This window comes from Lepisosteus platostomus, chromosome 15, assembly GCF_059453375.1.
Source record: "Lepisosteus platostomus isolate fLepPlt1 chromosome 15, fLepPlt1.hap1, whole genome shotgun sequence".
In the NCBI taxonomy this organism is placed as follows: domain Eukaryota; kingdom Metazoa; phylum Chordata; class Actinopteri; order Semionotiformes; family Lepisosteidae; genus Lepisosteus; species Lepisosteus platostomus.
Genome location: NC_142625.1, coordinates 6387031 through 6387891, shown reverse-complemented (window position 1 = coordinate 6387891; position 861 = coordinate 6387031). Strand labels below are relative to the sequence as shown.

The 861-nt window shown below is 50.1% G+C and overlaps 1 pseudogene; it reads left to right on the top strand.

Moving 5' to 3' along the window:
• The first annotated feature begins 255 nt into the window (after positions 1-255).
• LOC148647775 (U2 spliceosomal RNA) lies at positions 256-424 on the top strand (annotated as a pseudogene).
• The last annotated feature ends 437 nt before the right edge of the window (positions 425-861 follow it).

Sequence of the window (861 nt, the reverse complement as noted above, 5' to 3'; positions counted from 1 at the left end):
GGAGAGGATCCTGGCGAACGTCAGAAGGAGGATGAAGTCCTGGAAAGGACTTTGGGCCCTGTACAGGGACTAACAGACGCAAGCAAGTGGTAGGGCTTGGAAGGACTCTTTAATTGCACAAATCCGTCCCCGTCATCCACTTGCATAGATTGATAACGGACAATCACCGTTGTTCAAAAAGTTTTTTTAGCTCATGCTATGTTTATTATTTGTGAGAATGTTTCCTTTTTTTAAGATGTAGTATGGAAATAAAGTATATTTTGTAAAAAAAAATGTTCTTATCAGTTTAATATCTTGATACGTCCCCCATAGGGGGACTACATATTAAACTGTTTTTGGAACAGGGAGCTGAATCAGGAGCTTGCTCCGTCCTCTCCACGCATCGGCCCGGTATTGCAGCGCCTACGGGAATGGTGCACTACCTTCTCTCAGCGGCAAAAAGACAGACGTAGCCGGCCAGCAAGCAAGCGAGGTGGACTGGAGCTCCTTCTTCTTGAGTCTCATCTCTCATCCCTCTGTGTCTTTCTCTCCCTGTCTTTGTCTCCGTTCTTATCCTCCCTCTGTGCACTTTCTCACGTCTTGACTTTCTCGGCAAGCAGGCAGGCCCCCTTTTCAGCTCCCATGCGTTTCCCCCCCAAATACTTAGATGTATAATCTTTTTTTTAGGAAGGCAGGTGTGGTGTGGTGTGGTGCTGTGCATGTCCCCCTCTGCAGAGAGAGCTGCCTCTTGCCTTTACTCGCAGGTGCTGACTGTCCGCTTTCGCCTGCAGCTCGCTTGGCACAGCTGCTGCTGGTGGGAGGGGCCTAAGCTAAGGAGGCTGGAGCGTCCCCCGCGGCTTTGGTCATTGTCCTGGCGGCCGG